The following is a 21,765-nucleotide window of genomic DNA, read 5'->3' on the forward strand; positions in this document are numbered from 1 at the left end:
CTACGTCTCCAAACTACGGAACTTATTAAACAACAAATTGACAGCGCATTATCCTGCATCAATCCGTCTAAGATGGCGAAAGACGACGGAATCTCATTCGTAAACCGTACACTTGATTTCGATCTATCAAGCGTTGCACGAATCAGTCTAATCAGTTTCGTCGAAAAACCGTATTCTATCATTATCTGCAAAACTCATTTCTTTGCGCTGAATCGTACGCCAATTTAAAATCAATAAAAAGATGGTAGATCTGCAAGTTGTACTGTAGGAATTTGTCTAGGACTTGTCCCAAAGTAAACGTTCAATCCGTCGTTGAGCACCCTTCACGAAAACCAGATTGGTATTTGCCGACGAAGGTTTCCTGCAACGATCTCAATCTTTTGAACAACTTACATGACATAATTTGGACCACCGAGTTGAAGAGCGTTATTCCTCGGTAATTGGCGCACTCCAAGCATAGTCCCTCTAATGATCTTCGGCTTAACGTACTTTGGCCTAACGTGCTTCGGCCTTATTGCCTGATACCGCAGCTACCATATCACCACGGTCATTGCACATGAACACGGAGAAAAAATAAAGTCAAGTCAAGTTGTGGTCAAAAACAAGCATATTTATGCACTGACTTTTACATAATCCTTTTTAGAGATTGTATTACGTATGATATGATAGGTTGGAGATTAATGGAAGCTTGAATTAAACAGAATTGATGATCTGATCAGCACAAGAAGTATGTTTGATTATTCTTACATCAACAATATTTGTGGTTGATGGTTTACCAGTCCACTTATTGTCATGGTAGATTCGTGCATATTTATGCTTAACTTTAGCCTTCGTTTGAGGCTTGAACCAACAATATGCGTACCAACCTTTCGAACCCCCTAAGCAGAATACCCCTTAAAAAAAATGACATGCCTAATAATTAAATTTCACTTGTGCCACTACTTCTAATCGTTATATGCCCCTCAGAGGATAAAACAAGCCATTTAGGTATAGAAAACTGAATTCTCTTCAGATGCGTTTAAATCCGGTGCAAACAAATTATATGATAAAATTGAGGAGCTTGAGTTTGCTTCGTCTCCAACGGGCAATTTTCCGGATCTCCCGCACTCTCGCGGCCTACGAACAACAAGTGTGCGCGTATTGTTTTTAGAATGTTGATATTGAAGCTCGACTGATTGGCATCTAAGAGCCGAAAGAGAGATAAAGTTGTGAAAGACGGACCCGGTTTAGGGTGGTGCTTCGAATCCAGTTTGACTTTCTATTCTGCAGAGTTGTAACTTGTTCTGTAGCTTAGTTGGTTAAAGCGCCAGACTACCGATAACGGAGTCGTGGGTTCGAATCCCACCAAAACAAGTGGTAATTTTTTCACAAATTTATCTCTCAATTTGCCAATTAAACGTACTTTCCCGGGTAGAGGTGAATGGCAAACCAAAAACAAAAGAATAACAAATTTTATTGTCATAACTTATTTTGTCATTCATGAGTTCTTCATGCAGAGCTTAAAACAACATGTGAATATCATAATATGATATCATATCAAAATATTCCATTCGCTTGTCATTTTAAAATTTGGAAGAATAACTACTGAATGTCTTATTTTGCTATCATAACAAATTTTGCAATTGGTGAGATATTGTTGACCTTTTGCGAGTTTAATGAACTCGCAGTTTTGGCACTCATCAAGAACAACATAATGACAAAATTTGAGTTTTGGTTATTCTAATGGTAAATTTTGATATTTGTTTGCAATTACTTTCCATCCAAAAAACTTATAAGCAATGATGCAAATGATCACCTCACTAGTGCTCATCACAACTCATCAACTGTATATTTATCGCGTGCGATTGAACTGTGCACTGATCAGCGATGACCAGCAGCAAAGAGGTGGCAAAACGAACATGATGTAAATCACAAACGATTTTGCACACATCTGACTGGGCCGTCACACGCTCGCCCGAACAGCCGAACCATACCGAATAGGTTGGTTTGCGAAACTACGGCATGAACGCTCGACACGCACACAGAAGCAACATTCGCATGTACCGATACCATACTAATAAAGCTTCCAGCCAACGATGCTTCGCGATAAGCTGTCGAAAAGCATCGAAAGCGATGAAAAGAGATGCTTGGCTAGAACGCAACGGCTCAACGGCGAAAAGGAAGAGTCAACTATGCTGATTAGTGTTGAGTCCGTTCGTGTGCTACTCGTATGGGAGGTTGATTGAATAAAGCGAGGATGGGTGAAAACGTATTCGTTGTCGAAAGCAGATCGCATCATTTCGCGAATGTTTTCATCAAATAGCAAGCTTGCTTATAAGTTTTCATTTTGTTATTGAAATAAACAACTTAATATACCCTTCTTTTGGATGACAAGGGAATAACTAATTTTGATATTGTTCTATTTTCAATAACTCAATAATGGTATATTTTGCAATTCTCTATCTTATTTTTTTTTTGTTCTTGGTTTGTCATTGTAATGTCAAAGTTTGACATTCTTTAGTTATTTTATCGAACAATGTCAGTTATTATTTTTGCCCTTTTGTCACTTATTTCAAACAAAATAATGACAAATTTTACCATTCAGTAATTCTTTTTGAATGGTAAAACTTGCAATTGTTTTGTAATTCTTTTCTGCCCGGGTTGCCTAAAAATACTTCAAGTTTTTACGTCTGCTTGTCATTTATCAATTGATTTGAAAATTTGAAAAAAAAAAGCTACTGAATGTCTTATTTTGCTATCATAACTAATTTTGCAATTGGCGAGATATTGTTGACCTCTTACGAGTTTTATGAAGCTTTGCAGTTTTGGCACTTATTAAGAACAGGTGAATGGCAAAACAAAAACAAAAGAATAACAAATTTTATTGTTATAACTAATTTACCATTCATGAGTTCTTCATGAAGAGCTTAAAACAACATATCAATAGCTAATTTTGATATCATATCAAAATATGTCATTTGCTTGTCATTTATCAATTGATTTGAAAATTTGAAAAAAAAGCTACTGAATGTCTTATTTTGCTATCATAACTAATTTTGCAATTGGCGAGATATTGTTGACCTCTTTCGAGTTTGATGAACCTTTGCAGTTGTGGCACTTATTAAGAACAACATAATGACAAATTTTGAATTTTTGTTATTCTAAAAGACACATTTGATATTTGTTTGCAATTACATTCCATCCAGAAAACTTATAAGATTTTTATTTTGTTATTGGAATAAACAACTTAATATACCATTGTTTTGGTTGACAAGCGGATAACAAATTTTGTTATTGTTCGGTTTTCAATAACTCAATAATGGTATAATTTGCAATTTTCAACCTTAATTTTTTTTTGTTCTTGGTTTGCCATTGTAATGTCAAAATTTGACATTCTTCAGTTATTCCGTCGAACAATGTCAGTAATTATTTTTGCCCTTTTGTTACCAAACCAATGGCAAATTTTACCAATCAGTAATTCTTTTTTAATGGTAAAACTTGCCATTGCTTTGTAATTCTCTTCTGCCCGGGAAAATAAAAATATTATAAGTTTTCTGGATAGAATGTAATTGCAAACAAATATCAAATGTTACTTTTAGAATAACAAAAATTCAAAATTTGTCATTATGTTGTTCTTAATAAGTGCCACAACTGCAAAGGTTCATCAAACTCGAAAGAGGTCAACAATATCTCGCCAATTGCAAAATTAGTTATGATAGCAAAATAAGACATTCAGTAGCTTTTTTTTTTCAAATTTTCAAATCAATTGATAAATGACAAGCAAATGACATATTTTGATATGATATCAAAATTAGCTATTGATATGTTGTTTTAAGCTCTTCATGAAGAACTCATGAATGGTAAATTAGTTATAACAATAAAATTTGTTATTCTTTTGTTTTTGGTTTGCCATTCACCTCTACCCGGGTGATGTTCCCTTAGAAGTGGTGAAACAAAGCCGCTATACATGGAATTCTGGTGGGCCTAGTTACGTCCAAGTTCTGTTGTATTTTATACTGATGGTTCCAAAGTGGGTGAGAATACAGGAGCTGGAATTGTGAGCTCTGGCACCAATAAAACTATACCAATGGGATACAGTCGCACTGTGTTTCAAGGGTAACTTCAAGCAATTTTGAGGTGTGCTGATACATGCCTCAAGTGAAACTACAGGTTTGCCAAAATCTGTATTTTCCCATACAGTCAAGCTGCTCTAAATGCCACGTGCTGACGTGCCAATCTAAAATGGTGTGGCAATGCATTCCTTCTCTGGAGCAATTGGTCATAAGGAACGAGGTTTTATTGTATCGGGTCCCTGGCCATTGTGGAATGCAAAGAAATAAAAAATTCGACAACTTAGCAAGACAGGGCGCAGCATCTTGTTTCATTGGCCCTGAGCTATTTTGTGGAGCTCCGGATGCTCTTAGATTCATTTCATTTATTTAGTTCAACATTCAATTCATGATAACACTGAATCAACAATTTGCAGCCATTATACTCGATTTGCAGCTGCAGCTCTCCAACGTCGGACACGCCCAACGCTCGCCAGATCACGCTCCACCTGGTTCGCCCATTGTGCTCTCTGCGCTCCACGCCTTCTTGTACCAACCGGATGGTTAGCAAACACCAACTTTGCAGTGTTGTTGTCCGGCATTCTTGCACCTGCCCTGCCCAGTGCCCACCGTATCCGTCTAGCTTTCGCCACTTGCAGGATGTTGGGTTCACCGTGGAGTGCAGTGAGCTAGTGGTTCATCCTTCGCCGCCACACACCGTTCTCCTGCACGCCGCCGAAGATCGTCCTTAGCACGCGTCGCTCGAAAACTCCGAGTGCTTGCGGTGCTCCTCGAGCATCGTCCATGTCTCGTGTCCGTAGAGAACCACCGGTCCTATTAGCATCTTGTACATAGTACATTAGGTGCGGGAGTGACCGCAATTTCTTCTGGAGCCCGTAGTAGGCACGACTTCCACTGATGATGCGCCTTAGTATTTCACGGCTCATGTTATTGCCAGCCATTAGCAAGGAACCGGGAGGTTATAGAACATAAAAATCTAACAATAGTGCTACGAATACCTTAAAAGTACCCTGTGCAGCAAAAGCCAAGGACATATTGAATCTGAACAAAATTCTCTCAGGGCAATAACCGGTCTGATAACTAAGCACTGCCCGAGCAAATATCACTTACTTTTTTACGGGAATATATCCAAAATTTGGCAAAATTTAAAAATACTGTCTTCTGTGCTACACCGCTGCGGTACGAAAATCGAACACGAACATTTTCGGTGCAAAAGTGTTGCATCGGTATAGCACTGCCGCAAAAACGAAAACGACATAAGATAGAGAGTGGGTAGATGGTTAGTGTAGATGATAGGATAGAGGGTTAGAATAGAGGTTAGGGTAAAGATTAGGATAGAGAAAAAGTGTTAGGGCAGCTGATACGATGGAGGATAGTGTAGTAGGGTAGGGTAGAGAGTTTTACTAGAGGGTAAGGCAGAAAGTTGAGTTAGGATAGAGGGTTAGGATAAAAGGTTGGGAGACGGTAAAGTAGAGAGTAAAGGTAGAGAGTAGGGTGAATAAATGAGATAAAATTAAAGGAGAAGAGATTTTCTCCAGATACCATCAGGACTTCTTCCCGAAATTTCTTCAGGCATTCCCAAGGGCATTCCTCTCGAGTATCTTCTCAGAATTTCTCAGGATGTTTCTTCCGGAATTCCTCTATTCCTACAGGCTTCTGAGATCTCTACAGGAATTTTTGCAGGGATTGTTTTAGAAAATTCTAAGAGGATTGTTTTAGGTATTTTATTCGGCATTTCTGCACCGATTCTTCAAGGGATTCCTCCCGAAAAGAAATATGAAAGAATATTGGCTTCTGCCGGCAATCCTGGATATTTAGGTATTCGACCTGGAATTTCTGATGGGATTCCTTCAAAAATTCTTTCCGAGTTTTTTTATGGATATCTTCAATAATTCCTTCCGGGATGTGTTCTAAGATTCTTTCAGGAATTCTTGCTCTGCTTTCATCCAGCATTCCTGTCGTGTGATTTCTACGTATAATGATTCTATCAGGTATTATCTACAGGATTTCTTCAGTAATAACTTCAGGAATTTCTGCCGGGATTGCTTTAGAAAATCTTGAAAGGATTCTTTCAGGAATTCTAGTTGGCATTCATTCCGGGATTCCTGCTGGGATTACTTCACGGATTTCTCCTGGTATTCTTTCAATGGTTTCTGACAAGATATATTCAGAGAATTCAATGGAAGTTCTTTTAGGTATAAGTGCTGAGATTACTGCTGGTGTTTCTTGAAAAATTCTTTCTGGGATTTGTTCAAGGTTTCCTTCCTGAATTGCTCCCATGATTTTCTCCGGGGTTTCTTCTGTGATTCTATCAGAGATTCCTGCCGAGCTTCCAGTCACGATTCCTCTCAGGATTCTACCAGATATTTCTCCCAGAACTCTTGTAGGGAATCCTTTCGGGATTCCGTCAGGGATTTCTGCCGGACTTGATTTTGAAAGAAATCCAAAAAAATTTATTTTTTTATGAGGCGCAATACTGTTGTGGACCCATCCCCTCCTTCAATAGCGTTACGTAGGTTTTGAAGAATCTCTAATTTGTTTTGACAAAGAAAGAAAGAGTACTATAACAGTGCTCTAACTTGCTTATGAGAGTGCGAGAGTAAGGAAAAAAAATGGAGAATCAAAGAGAAATAGGCTTTTTGATACACATATATATGAGTAGTTAACCATGATGTCATCTGAAACTTATTTTCTTATTATTTTTAAGTGTTTATCCTCTGTTTTATTCATTATAGATGCATTGTATCTATACGGATCCGGATAAAACGAGAGTATAAAAGTTGTGCCAAAATAGAACTTGAAAAAATTATCTGATGTGAAGGACTCACATTGAAGACTTTTTTGGAACTGCACCATAGACTTCCAATTTTCTCATGATATCATGTTTATTTTATTGAAACTTGACTGTTGATAACGAATCTTTATAAAGAATTCAATTGTGAGACACCTTGGGCGTTGACGGGTTGAAAAAGATTGGGAAAATGCAATCCCTTGAATGTCCGCGGTGTCGTCGTCGTCGTCAATGGGTTGTGTGCGTGCACAAAAGTTGTAAAAGTGAGGTTCGGTCGGGGAAATTGCTACTCGATCGCGTAGTTACGCGATTCCGTCGTCATCAATGGAAAAATCAGTTATGTTTGTGAGGTCGTGTATGTATTTCTGCTACATTGACTGGTCATCATGATGACTGTTATTTTGTCGGAAGCGCTGGTGTAGTTGTCGCTGGTGGACGATTGGATGGACGCAAATGGGTGAGCTCGTTTCATATTATTGTTAACAATTCGTGTTTAGATATATAAAATATTTACAAGAATTTAATCATCTAATATTGAAAGGTCCGTCACTATGTGGGTCGGCTTAAGCATTAGTTTGAATTTGACTTCTAATTGTTTATCATTTATTCTTGTGAATTTGTATAGTTCGTCAACATGATTTCCGACTCGGAGTGTGTCTTTGGAGGCAAAATCGAAATGCCGCTTTTTTATTCGGATCGGCCGCAAGCGCGTCGTCGTCGTCGTTGTCTATTTCACAGTGCTCATCTTCGTACGGGGCGGTTTAGTGTGTTTTTGGAGCCAAAGTCGAAATGCCGTTTTTTTTTAGATTATAAATTACAGTATTTCTTGATATTTTTATGGTGAATCATAAACGGTCGGAAGGCTCTTAAGTGCACCAAACATCACGGGAAGACAGAGGTCTAGTTATTGCCTATAGAAACAGAATGCCGCGTAGGTGGATTGGGTGTCGCAGTCTTGTTCGGTATTGTGCTACGCCCTGGATAAACGAGAAAGAAACTATTGGCGCAGAGTATCGTTCGTGTGTTCGAGTGTTTTCGTCGCGAGTGTGCTACCCTATCCGCCGGTCGAAATCACTTACCAAAGTGCATCCAGATCATAAAATTCTTTCCCATATCATTCCAAACTCCGTGATACTCGTGGAAGTGCAGAGGTATATTCGGCTTCACTGGCCGTCCTTTTGCATTACTGTCGCGTCGACCCGAATCGTACACTCTGTTCTATTTGGGTCGGATGGGCGGTGATGCGGTTGGGGGCCAAGCGAGTATCACAACAGCAGTTCCTCCCCGTACCCTAAATTGACCTGCATTCGGACGTGGCCGGCGCCGGTATTGCTTAATATGTCAGATCACCAGAAGTTACACGTTGATGATAAATATTAATCCCAAATATTATCTGTTGGTTCTCTGTGTAAATTCAGCTGATCTAGCAATAACGGAGTAGCATCTACGGGCGGTCAATCAAGCTCAAGCTCAAGCTCATTGGGAAAATGCAATCCCTTGAATGTCGCTTTTTTTTAACGGAAAACGAAACTACCGAACACATTCTATGCAAATGTGGTGTACATTATATAATTTAAGGTCGTCAATATTAGGAAAAGGATTATTAGAGCCCTTGGGGATTCGGCAATGTAATTGACTTTATAATACGAGCCGAGCCTAGTTGGGAACGAGTTCTACACCAACCATCAATGTCCATCATCTCTCAATTGTGACAGGATATTTGATAAGCACTCAAGCAAAAATGGATCATGCCACAATATTCCTACAGAATGGAAGCAGTGGTTCAAAGGCTCAATAGATAAGGGAAAAAAGAAAAAAGCCCTTCAATTAATGACTGTGAAAATGCTTAAGGAACATTAAGTTGAAGAGAGGTAGGCTGATTTCGAATGGGAGCGTAGAGCTACAAAGAAGAAGAATATGAACATTTGGTCGAATGGTCGAAAGTGCTTTTAGCTAAAAAGACATTTGACCAAATGGACGTTTGGTAGAAAGTTTGTTTTAAGATATTTGGTCTTAAAGTAATTCGAAGTGAGGTTGTATAATTGAAGTTGCTCATTTTATAGCTTGTTTCCGAAGTGTAGTTTTTGTTCGCAGTATTTGAGTTACTGAATTACATTTAAGATTTATTTTTCCTTTGTACATAGGCAAGAGCCAAATGTGTTTCCACCAGTCTTGCAAAATATCAGTCTCAGTGCCTGTTTTTCAGCCGAAAATGAATGACTGCGGCGGTCGTTTTCAGTTCCTCGATGTGAGAACTGAGAGTCTGAGAGCTCCATTCGTGAGCGACCCAACAAGATCAATTCCCAATCACCCACACACTACTCATGCTGAAAGGCCATTCATCTCAAGCGGTGGCTTGTGAGAGTGAGTGCCCTATACGCTACCACGGGTGAAAACACTCAACTACAGAAAATTGAATGGAAATTTAGCCCTGTCAGCTCTCGTTTTCAGCACGCTGCGTGCGAGTGTGAGTACCTATTTCATTTCGCTCCCATGTTGCTGATCGGAAAGCAACATTGACAGGAAAACCAAAACGGAGAAAATGAAAAAAGCAAAATATCGTTATCATAAAGGCCTGTCGAAAAATTGCAGCACTGGTTTCCACTATGTTGGAGATCCTGATTTTTCAGATGTTTTTTCTTTCTTCAAAACATATGCTGTTCCTTCAAGTTAACTTATCCGTAAAAGTTTTATTTGGTAAATATTGATTTTTAAATCGAAGATTTCGCCTTCTTTTGAACGTAGTCAGTTCTTCCGAGTTTCCTCTTTGCTTTGTTTTATTATTATAGCTGCTATTTTTTTATTCATTAGAGATTTATCCTTCTTTTGCATACATGCTATTCTTCCGTACTGTGTTAAAATGTTATAGCTGCTGACTTTTCATCAGGTACTTTTTTTTTCTTTAAAGTACAGGCTGTTATTCAATGTAATATTGAAATCTTTCCGTTCGAATACATTTCCATGTGCCTTTCGTTTAAATGTCATTCGACCAGATGTTTTTCAACCAAGTGTCTTAATCTAATCTAATCTAATCTCACACTAACGCAGCCATTACTTGAATGCATCCTGGAAAATGAAGACTTCAGTCTATCATTTTTCTTGTCTAATGGCCAGGCCAACTGCGCAGCATGTACCGCAGAGAAGATTTCAAGGGATAGAACGATTTCAACATAGCTAATATTTGAAAACATTCTACACCTTGAAATCGAGGGGAAAGATGGAAGCGTGGACCTCCCGTACCAAACGCTTCCAGAAATTCTTTTAGAGCAAAAATAAAACTGACAAAAACATTGGTACGATAATGCTGTTCAAAAAGAGAATCAGATATATGTTATCTAAGATACCGTAAACCGGGGTCAAATTATTCAGCGGGGTGAAATTGATCACTACATTGTAATTCCATACTAGGAACTCTTAAGCGTCGTAATGATCTTAAACTTTTTACGTCATCTGATTCGTAGATGTCTAGAGATGAGTGTAGACTTATAATATTTAGAAAAAAATTAGTTTTGCCTTATTTTTTCAAGGAATTTGCAATGTATTTTTCATTTAGCTGAAATCATTGCTGCTAAACAATCAATTGCTAATAGGACTTCCTGTGAATTCTCTGTTTTAACATTTTTGTGGAGCCTTGGTTGGGATGTTATGCAGCTAATCAGAACATGAAATTGTTATAAAAGGTTCATTTTTTGAAGAAATAGTCATTTATTGTAATAGAAATCACTTATTTCAAATAAACTTGCCTACCTTCAGGCGTTTAAGGGGAAATTTCGAAATTTAATTTTGCATTTAAAGTATTAAATTCACTAATTGTAATATTTTAGACGCGTTATTCGGTTTTAGAAGAGCAAAATTAAGCGGTGATGGAAATTTTCCTTTCCAACCGATGCTTAAATGTATACTGATCAATTTCGCCCCAAAGTGGAATTTCCAATATTTTGATATTTGAAGTTATTTAACTAAAGGTTGTTACGTTTAAGTATTTAGCCTAGGAATATGAAGTCTAAATTCATGAATTTATACCCGAAATCTAGAAAACTCAATAAACATGTATATTGATAATTAAAATGCGCCACAAGGGAATACATGGTCTAGCTTGAACATGAGAAAAGAAAGAAAATTTGCCTGCAAATCGCTGGCACGTACCTTCGCCGTTGCCACACATACACCAATCAGACACTATTTCCGCTGGCATCAGAACATCTATAGGTCCTCGTCGTAGGCGGTCACATAGTGTCCGAAACAGCAGAAAGCCCGTTTTACAAGTGGTGAGACGCTGAAAACCCATTCGGCAAGATTCGTAAGTTGAACATGATTCGCAGCAGAATTGCGCATAACACGAACCCTGAAAACTTCCGCAGATCCCTTCCGACCGATCAAGACCGTTCAACAACGTGCTCGACGAGGGACGGGCTTCGCTGGGTAATCGGAGAGAATCCGTTGAAAAGATGGAGAAACCATAGGCATCACCTGGTCACCACAATATTACGTTTTTTCGCAGATCTCTAGTCCTCAGAAGAAACCTACAGACAGGACGCACGTCCACGCTGTACGCGGTACCATCATCGGCACGGTGGTGTATCGAGGCTAGACGCCGAGGCTAGGGCGGGCCAACCTACAGTAACGATAACAGATCTTCGAGGGCAGAAAACCTGTCTAACACGTGAGTGCGATGTCGATCCGAAGTAGACTTGCTTTATCAAAACGATTTCTTTCTCCAGTGCTCGAATCTCAGCATTACCGGGAAGCTCCAACAATTGCACGTTTCCGATCGACATAGGAAAGAACGAAGGCGAGGTAATTCCATTAAGCTAAATTTGCATCACGTGAAAGTTCTCACGATCAGTTCCGACTTCCAAACAGGTCCAGGATAGAACGATCACCCTACACGGGAACTCACTGGCACCCCATATTGACACCAAGCAGTCGCGGCAAGAGCGAGAATCGTGTACGCCCCAGCAATCGTGTATATGCAGATCCACACACACACAACGAACGAAGCCTTCCTACTGTAGGAGGTAAGTCGTGGACGCGCCCGCTATGTACGACCAAGAGTAATGTGTTTTCTGCCTCAGGGCTTTGTTTGCAGGCGTCGGTTCGGTAGTGCATCACGAGAGTGAGGTGTGTAGTATCGCCGGGATCCACGATACAGCGCGGTGTTCGAGAAATTAACCGTCGTCGTGTGGGGACGGAGAAAAACACGACGCCGGCAGTGGTTGCTGAGACGTGAGAGTGCATTCGCGAGATTGTGGGTCGTGTGATGACCGTGAGCCAGGTCGATACGGAGGAATAGTGGTGTGAGTGAGCGCAGAATACAGCTTCAACTTCAGCCGTGGTGTTGCATGGTGGTGAGTGACGCGGCAGACGGCGAGTGGCGATGCATGCGAGCGACGGTGCGGCAAGCCGAGAGAGCGACATGCAGTTGCAGTAGAGGATTAAGTAAACAAACGGGCCCGTGAGTAAAAACCCATTATGCATTTATTGTAAAGCGATGCGCATTTGTACTAGGAGGCGCAGTAGGGAAAACAGGCTAGAATAATATGTACGTAGGAGAAAATATATGCCAGACAATGTTTAGTATTTGTGGTTTTGTGTTTCGGGCTTTTGATCCGCTTTTGTTTTGAGCTGGTCGGCAATCGATTCGTGTCAATTCTACGATCGATTAAAATTCGTTATATTGGCGCCCAACACAAATTACCCACACAAACACACACTAGTACTGCTTAAACATTAGTTCTTGTCTTTTTTTTTGGATAAGTTTGGGATTTGAGCTTTAGTTGTCTGCTTTACAATTAAAGCCATGAATTTCACACATTTAACAAGCGAGGAAATCGCTTATGAGTTAGCACTACGACATGTAGTTAACTTAAGCAGTATGACTCATCGCAACAAGGTAATGCGACTCAAAGACCTTGTTGATGAAGATAATGCCAAGAATACTGTTTACAACAGTTCAGAGCATGTCATGGACCCATCTGTCAATATAGATGTTTGTGTCGAAGGCATCAAACAGCTGCAAATCGTAATTGAAAGAGCACACAAATTAGACAACTCGCATGATTTGACACAAGCACATTCGAGACTGATACACTACCAAAACCGATTGGCAATAATCAATCCACCGGAAAATTCGGTTGAAACGCTTAATTCACTTCGTCAAATTGTCAACACGCTATTCGCGAGTGTCAGTGATGTTGCCGTTAAGTCAGTGAACCAATCAGTGAACAGTGATCGAGGTGCAATTAAGAAAACGCCACAGGTGCTATCAGCTACGCAGGTGACTGGCATGCAGGATGGATCAGCAGCAATTGGTATTGCAAGTAATTACCCAACAGAAAATGAAGGACACCAGCAACAACTCCCTCAGCTTCCGTTGCTGGGAACTCCAGAAGGAACAGGGCGTGGCCGAGGAAGAGGATCTGTTACGCCACAAAGGACATCGCTCAATCAACGCTTCAACAGCAGCAGTATGGACGAGATCCGACGAGCATCTGGAGAGAATATGGCAAGACAGGACCAGAGAAACATCGACAGTGGAGATATATACAACCAACTCCGAAACGATCTGATCAACGATTTGGTACGGCTTCACGTACAACGAGGAGAGCGTACAGGACTAGGAGAAGAGAGGCGAATACAAAAAGCAATCCACAATTGGCCCTTTAAATTCAGGGGTGAAAAGGACACAAAATCGTTAAATACGTATCTGGATCGGGTAGAGTCTTTTGCGATGTCGGAAGGGGTGAGCGAAGAGGTGTTGCTAACATCGGTAAAGCACCTTCTTCAAGACGATGCACTGGATTGGTACGCACGAGCAATTTCTCAAGGTCTCCTTACATCCTGGGAAGCGTTCAAAGAAGAGATTAGGAGGGAGTACTTGCCAGCAGAGTACGGGCAGTTTATTCGAGCGGAAGCATTCTTTCGCTACCAGGGACAAACAGAACCATTTGTGAAGTACTACAGAGAAATTGTTTCACTGTTTCGTTTTGCTCAGCCGAAGATGTCAGAAACAGAAAAGTTTTTCATTGTAAAGAAAAACATGAACGCAGAATATGCACCCACGGTGGCAGCAGCCAGACCACGGACTCTGGAGGAGCTTGTGGAAGTTTGCGCGAGCTATGATGACACCAAACTGCTTCTGAACAGGCAGCAGCGGCGGGTTACTATACCGCATGAGTCGTTGCTCGAACCAAATCTAGCGACACCGGCTCCAAACGCACCGCAGAGACATTCAGGAAACGCATCATCTTCGCAAAGGTTTGGAAGAATACACGCCGTGGAGTTAGAGCAGCTAGGCGAATCACATACACTTCAACCGTATACCCAGGCGAATCAGGCGGCGGAAGGGGATGAAGAGTACTGGCACCTAAAAATGGATCAGCTGATGGAACAAGTCAACGCAATCCGAACATACGTGGACCGTAGATACAAAAAAGAGGCATCAACAAGTACTACTACACCAAAAACGGAGTGGCAGCGTCCTACGCCCAGGTTTCCACAACAGGCTCCTCAGCAACACTTCATACAACGTCAACTAGATCAGCAGTCCGGTGCAGCGACGGCATTACCCCAGCAGCAAACATGGCAACAGGAGAATCATCAGCAGCCGCCGCGATACCGTCAGCTTGGTGCTACACGAGCAGCGGATCAAGAAACGCAGGAAAGGAGTCGAATGCAGGTAGTCTGTTGGAATTGCGAAGAGGACGGTCATCGTCATGCCGATTGCAAGAAGCCACAAACGTTTTTGTTCTGCCATGGATGTGGAAGAAGGGGCTATACCTTACGCAACTGCTACATATGCTTAGCTGAAGCGGAAAACATGGAGGCGGGGAATCTTCAGTAGAGGGACGAGAATCTCCGCAATCATCAGACCCCCTCGCAGAAACTATAAAACTTGCAAACGTAGGCGCTATAATCGTAAATCCAGGAAAAGACAACAGACCACATGCCATTATTGGAGTGCTGGGAAGGGAATTGACAGCCTTACTTGATAGTGGTGCAAACTGTTCGTTATTGGGAGGAAAGTATGTCAACATAGTGGAAGAGCTGGGTCTAAGAAAAGGTGCAGTCGTAGGAGGTATCAGGACAGCGGATGGTACGAGGCACACTATCACAAACTTCGCTAGACTTCCAATCGCATATAACCATCGTAATGAAATGCTTTCAATGCTCTTAGCACCATCCATACCGGACTGTGTTATTTTAGGTATGGATTTCTGGGAGAAATTTGGAGTGAAACCTATTTGCTGCGCGCTGCAATCAATTGACATCGACGAAATGCAAGAGGAAGAGCCGATGAAAATCCTGAATTCGGAACAAAGTCAACAACTAAGGGAAGTGGTTGAGCTGTTTCCAAGGGCAGAAAAAGGAAAACTCGGGAGAACAGACCTCTACTCACATCGGATCGACGTTGGGAATGCTGAACCAAAAAAGCAGCGCTATTACACGATGTCCAAGTACATATTAGACGAGGTAAACCGTGAAGTGGATAGGATGCTGGAATTGGACGTTATAGAAGAAGCCATGTTCTCCCCGTGGAATAACCCGCTAGTAGCTGTGAAGAAAAAAACGGGCAAATACCGAGTTTGTCTGGATGCCAGATACTTAAACTCCATCAGCATTAACGAAGGCTACCCCATACCACAAATTGCAGCTATTATCAACAACCTCAGTGGCTGTTCGTACATTTCTTCAATCGACTTGAAGGATGCATTTTGGCAACTGCCTCTCGACAAGTCCTCACGACCACTAACAGCGTTCACAATACCCCAACGGGGCCACTTTCAGTTTAAAGTGGTTCCATTTGGACTCTGCACTGCAAGCCAAGCCTTAGCACGCCTCATGAACCACTTATTCGTGGATTTGGAACCACAGGTATTTTGCTATCTGGATGACATCATCATCTGTACACGGACCTTTGAAGAACACATTGCGCTGCTTAAGGAAGTGGCTCGGCGCTTGAAGCAAGCTAAACTAACCATCTCTCCAGAGAAGTCAAAATTTTGCAGAGCAGAAATGAAATACCTGGGATATGTTCTCAACGAGCAAGGGTGGAATGTGGATCCAGAAAAAATCGAATGTATCGTCAAGTTTCCAGCACCAACGTCAAGGAAGGAGGTTCAGAGGTTCTTGGGCCTTTGCAATTGGTATAGGCGTTTCATTGCTGACTTTTCCAGGCTAGCTGCACCTTTAACAGAACTAACGAAAACGAAGGAGAAATATAGGTGGACCGCAAAAGCAGAAGAAGCCTTCTTAAAACTGAAATCCGCTTTAGTATCTGCTCCAGTTCTCACGATGCCGGATTATGCGAGGCCTTTCAGCATAGCATGTGATGCAAGTGACGTAGCCATCGGTGCTGTACTGACGCAGGAGGTAGAGGGTGAAGAGCATCCGATAAGTTATTTCTCCCAAAAGTTGTCGCCGTCCGAACGAAAATACTCCGTGACAGAGAGGGAATGCTTAGCGGTAATAAGAGCAATCGAGAAATTTAGAGGGTACATAGAAGGAACTAAGTTCACTGTCTTCTGTGACCACGCAGCGCTAAGTTATCTGAAGACTATGAAAAACCCAACAGCCCTCATGAGCAGATGGCTCTTACGCTTAAATTCATTCGACTTTGACATAAAATACAGAAAAGGAGCCTTCAACACCGTTCCAGACGCCCTATCCCGCATCGTATCAACCATGGTCTTTTCGCTGGGTAGCTCCAAAGATCCCTGGTTTGAGAAAATAGTAGAAAGGGCGAAGGAAAATGAGGCCAAATTCCCTGATTTTCGCCTCATCAACGACGAACTTTATAAGAACTGCAGCAGCAAGGACGAAACTGGTATTGCGGTACACAAATGGAAGAAAGTCGTCCCGATGGAAGAAAGGATAGAGTGCATAAGAAGGTTCCACGATACTGAATCCGCCGCGCACCTGGGATTCCACAAAACATGGCAAAAGCTTCAAACCTACTTCTACTGGCCAAAAATGATGCAGGACGTTTCCGATTATGTGAGGAACTGCGGAATTTGTAAGGCGAGCAAGGCACCGAACTCGACGATGATGCCAAACATGGGAGGACCAAAGCCGGCTCGAATACCATGGGAACTAATATCCATCGATTTTGTGGGTCCCTTCACTCGTTCTCGGAAAGGCAACACAGTTCTACTGGTCGTCGTGGATTGGGTTACAAAGTATGTGGTAGTGAACCCCATGAAGTCGGCCAACGCAGTGGAAATGGTACGATTCCTGGAAGAAGAAGTATTTCTCAAATTCTCGCGCCCACGAATCATTCTTTCTGATAATGGCAAACAATTCCTGTCGGTCGCATTTAAATCCTTGTTGTTAAAGCACAGAATCGAACACATGAGGACAGCTTTTTACTGCCCGATGGTCAACAATTGCGAAAGAGTCAACAGAGTATTGATTACATGCGTACGAGCACTGCTTAACGAGGATCATCGTGCTTGGGATGAACAGCTTCCGGCAATAGTAGCAGCAATTAACAGTGCCAAACATGATTCAACAGGTGTCAGTCCTCACGTAGCTAATTTTGGCCGTGAGTTGATTCTCCATACAGATTTGTACACCCAACAAAACCTGAACACTCCAGATGACCCTAACGTAGCACAGGACATCCGGCTCTCAACGATTCGTCGCATCCAGGAGTTTGTGGTGCAGCAGATTCGCCTAAATCACGAGAGGACAAAGCAGCGATATGACTTGCGAACAAGAGCCGTATCGTTCCAAATAGGAGATGTTGTCTGGCGCAGAAGCTTCACACTATCATCGAAAGTGGACCATGTCAACCGGAAGTTAGACCCAAAATTCATCCCGGCAATTGTGAGGGAGATACGTGGAAGTAATTTGTATACTCTTGAAGACATCGTCACAGGAAAACGTGGCCAGTATCACGCCAAAGACATAAAGGCCAACTAAGCTTAGAAGCTCTACTTCAGTCCCAGAGAAGTAGTCGCTCACCAACGAGAGGTTCGCATACTAGAACCTCTGTTCTACAGCTATGTCCATGGGTAACACCTGTCAACAAAGAGCCGCAGGCCTTGAAAACACCGGAAAGGGAACACCAAGTAGTCAGACGTGATGAGCAAAAACAGTTAGATTCCTACCTCTCCGTCTTGATGAAGCACCTCCACCAACACCAACAGGATGCTTAGACAACGACTTCGCTAGGTTTTCACCGGCATCCTACCTAATCAGCAAGCGCCAAGACCGTCACTGAGGAAACAGATGAAGCAGAGAAATCACTGATCTGAAGGCGGCAACAATTTAGTCGATGGGTCCATATGACAGTTCAAAACGGCACAACAAATCCCAAACTTAAATTAGTAGTTGAAATGTAGGGGTTCGGCAAGAAATTCTTCCCGGGTACTACCCAAAAGTAACGCGACCCGAGGCGCGGTAAAACCTCTCTACATGGGCTCTTGTCGATACAGGAAACTAAATCCTCCTTTCCCGTGATCATTCACAACTACAAAATCCAAAATTTCAAAGTGTAAATATGTACAGCTAATAGTAGACACTCGTGCATAGTAGAATACACTTATCTTAGCCCTTTTAGCCTTTAAGGGATTAAGAGTAAATTGAATGTTAGTCGCAACACAGTACAGAATTAAAGCAGCTGGATTCAAGAACTTTATCGGAGACTTCTGGCCATTTGAAATGGCGTGCGATCAAGCCACATTTACCAGGACTCGCTGGTGTTACCATTGGAAATTAGACGATAAGTACGATAATTAGATGTAAGTGAATCTGGCAGGCAAGAGGCTTGCGTTATGCTTATGACATACTATGGGATCTACCCAAACTCTTAAACTGCTTGATCTTTGCGTCTCCGACCGACTTCTTATGGAAAGTAGCTTAAATTTTTCATGAGCCAACTTTTATTGCCTCATGAAAAATTTTTTCGTTGCGACAGTGTGTGTTACGTTTAAGTATTTAGCCTAGGAATATGAAGTCTAAATTCATGAATTTATACCCGAAATCTAGAAAACTCAATAAACATGTATATTGATAATTAAAATGCGCCACAAGGGAATACATGGTCTAGCTTGAACATGAGAAAAGAAAGAAAATTTGCCTGCAAATCGCTGGCACGTACCTTCGCCGTTGCCACACATACACCAATCAGACACTATTTCCGCTGGCATCAGAACATCTATAGGTCCTCGTCGTAGGCGGTCACATAGTGTCCGAAACAGCAGAAAGCCCGTTTTACAAGTGGTGAGACGCTGAAAACCCATTCGGCAAGATTCGTAAGTTGAACATGATTCGCAGCAGAATTGCGCATAACACGAACCCTGAAAACTTCCGCAGATCCCTTCCGACCGATCAAGACCGTTCAACAACGTGCTCGACGAGGGACGGGCTTCGCTGGGTAATCGGAGAGAATCCGTTGAAAAGATGGAGAAACCATAGGCATCACCTGGTCACCACAATATTACGTTTTTTCGCAGATCTCTAGTCCTCAGAAGAAACCTACAGACAGGACGCACGTCCACGCTGTACGCGGTACCATCATCGGCACGGTGGTGTATCGAGGCTAGACGCCGAGGCTAGGGCGGGCCAACCTACAGTAACGATAACAGATCTTCGAGGGCAGAAAACCTGTCTAACACGTGAGTGCGATGTCGATCCGAAGTAGACTTGCTTTATCAAAACGATTTCTTTCTCCAGTGCTCGAATCTCAGCATTACCGGGAAGCTCCAACAATTGCACGTTTCCGATCGACATAGGAAAGAACGAAGGCGAGGTAATTCCATTAAGCTAAATTTGCATCACGTGAAAGTTCTCACGATCAGTTCCGACTTCCAAACAGGTCCAGGATAGAACGATCACCCTACACGGGAACTCACTGGCACCCCATATTGACACCAAGCAGTCGCGGCAAGAGCGAGAATCGTGTACGCCCCAGCAATCGTGTATATGCAGATCCACACACACACAACGAACGAAGCCTTCCTACTGTAGGAGGTAAGTCGTGGACGCGCCCGCTATGTACGACCAAGAGTAATGTGTTTTCTGCCTCAGGGCTTTGTTTGCAGGCGTCGGTTCGGTAGTGCATCACGAGAGTGAGGTGTGTAGTATCGCCGGGATCCACGATACAGCGCGGTGTTCGAGAAATTAACCGTCGTCGTGTGGGGACGGAGAAAAACACGACGCCGGCAGTGGTTGCTGAGACGTGAGAGTGCATTCGCGAGATTGTGGGTCGTGTGATGACCGTGAGCCAGGTCGATACGGAGGAATAGTGGTGTGAGTGAGCGCAGAATACAGCTTCAACTTCAGCCGTGGTGTTGCATGGTGGTGAGTGACGCGGCAGACGGCGAGTGGCGATGCATGCGAGCGACGGTGCGGCAAGCCGAGAGAGCGACATGCAGTTGCAGTAGAGGATTAAGTAAACAAACGGGCCCGTGAGTAAAAACCCATTATGCATTTATTGTAAAGCGATGCGCATTTGTACTAGGAGGCGCAGTAGGGAAAACAGGCTAGAATAATATGTACGTAGGAGAAAATATATGCCAGACAATGTTTAGTATTTGTGGTTTTGTGTTTCGGGCTTTTGATCCGCTTTTGTTTTGAGCTGGTCGGCAATCGATTCGTGTCAATTCTACGATCGATTAAAATTCGTTATAAGGTTTAAGTTTGTTGAACAAAATTCTGTCACATGGTTCCATGGAGATCCACTGGGTACTGGTTTTACAGAAATTCTTTTGGCAATATTTGAACAGGCACTGATGTTATCCGCAAAAGTTGTTTTAAAGTGATCAATTTGACCCCGGATTACGGTACCATAACTCTAGAACTTAAAATAACAAATCTGCTGCAAAAACTGTTAACTTAAATTGATTTTCCCTTTTAAATAAGTTACTTCTGAAAATAAGTATGAACATTTAAAAACCTTTTTGGTAAAAGAATAACACACTAGCGGGGTTAATAAAGTATATTTTATTTGTTTCAACCGTAACAGTATTACTTCAAGGTAAAAACCTGAGTCTTCCCAAAACTCTGGGTTCACTGATTAAAAACAAGTTGAGTCTTTTATCACCAAAAATCAACCACCTTCCTCAAATAAAAATAAAAATAAAATACTATCGCACCTTGTTCTTATCGCCGGCAAACGATCCACCCCAGCAAAGGTCAATCACGCAACAATTTCACCAAAGCTTCTCGCGTTCTCCAGTCAGTGGGAGCACCGTAAATTCGATGCAAAGCAAACGCACTCGAGCGGGGTTCCACTTGAACCCAATCGTCTCTCACAGATCCGCACTCGCACGCGTACTTTCACGGACTGAACCCGATCCACTTCTGAATGCAGTGTATTCTAATTAATTATATGGGCTTCGTTGTTTTTAATCGAGCGCTGACTATAGTGCTGCAGTGCTTCAAACAGTAATCCGCGCGCGAACACTGTGACACATTGGCGGCCGTTTTTTGAGCCGGGTTTGCACACATGGTTAACCTATACCTACTGTTATAATAGATTAGTTGTTGTCCATCGCACAGCGAACCGTGATTAGAAGCTGCCAGTGTGGAGCGACATGGAGCAACCCTATACTTTATCAATGAACATTCGCATAAAGACTTGCTTAGTTTGTTCTAATCTGTTAGTACGTCCCACCATTTGGTATACATTATAGATCGTGCCTTGATCAGGGTCGATAAGATGCATAAAAGTTATTAGGAACGTGAAGCGAGATCAATGGCAAAGTATCTTGACGAGTAATAAGTCATTTTGATTTGTTACTCCTGGGTTGCAGCACTGGAACAAACACAATACCATCGCAATACCTTATCAGTTTCATTTTTTAAAGCCACAACCATAAATGAAACACAATCATATGCGAATAGAAATATGGGGCAATGGGGTAGCTGAAGTTTCGCCATAGCGTTTCGGCTAACGATGTTCGGTAACATTGTAGCATA

At 42.0% G+C, this 21,765-nt stretch overlaps 1 protein-coding gene across 1 annotated transcript in view; it reads right to left on the reverse strand.

The window, feature by feature from the left end:
* Window positions 1-21,202, reverse strand: part of LOC109429398 (cytochrome b5-related protein) — a 52,265-nt gene extending 31,063 nt beyond the window's left edge. The window contains exon 1 of the mRNA XM_019705346.3: window positions 20,940-21,202. The gene's annotated coding sequence lies outside the window, so the exon portion shown is untranslated. The remainder of the gene's footprint in view (window positions 1-20,939) is intronic.
* Window positions 21,203-21,765: the final 563 nt, after the last annotated feature.

Source organism: Aedes albopictus, chromosome 2 (genome assembly GCF_035046485.1).
Source record: "Aedes albopictus strain Foshan chromosome 2, AalbF5, whole genome shotgun sequence".
In the NCBI taxonomy this organism is placed as follows: domain Eukaryota; kingdom Metazoa; phylum Arthropoda; class Insecta; order Diptera; family Culicidae; genus Aedes; species Aedes albopictus.